Consider the following 212-nt stretch of genomic DNA (forward strand, 5'->3'; position numbering starts at 1 on the left):
AGGTCTAAACCCACGTAAATTAACCACTCACCGTTGCACCCACGTAATCGCGGACCTGGAGAAAAAGAACGTGGCACGAGGATAAGGAAGAGGGAGAGAGAAAGAGAGTAAAAACGAGCTGGGAGGCAAGGCAGCGAAAGGAGACAGACTGTGGAGTGAGAAAACGAGCACAGGGGGGAGGGGGGAGGCAAGGACGGTGGAGGGAGATTCTT

At 53.8% G+C, this 212-nt stretch overlaps 1 protein-coding gene across 1 annotated transcript in view; it reads right to left on the reverse strand.

The window, feature by feature from the left end:
• The window catches only part of LOC119591326 (A-agglutinin anchorage subunit-like), a gene marked incomplete at its 3' end in the record, with an annotated part of 19,507 nt that extends 19,328 nt beyond the window's left edge, over window positions 1-179 (reverse strand). The window contains 1 exon segment of the mRNA XM_037940056.1: window positions 32-179.
• Between the last annotated feature and the right edge of the window lie 33 nt (window positions 180-212).

This window comes from Penaeus monodon, chromosome 28 (genome assembly GCF_015228065.2).
Source record: "Penaeus monodon isolate SGIC_2016 chromosome 28, NSTDA_Pmon_1, whole genome shotgun sequence".
In the NCBI taxonomy this organism is placed as follows: Eukaryota; Metazoa; Arthropoda; class Malacostraca; order Decapoda; family Penaeidae; genus Penaeus; species Penaeus monodon.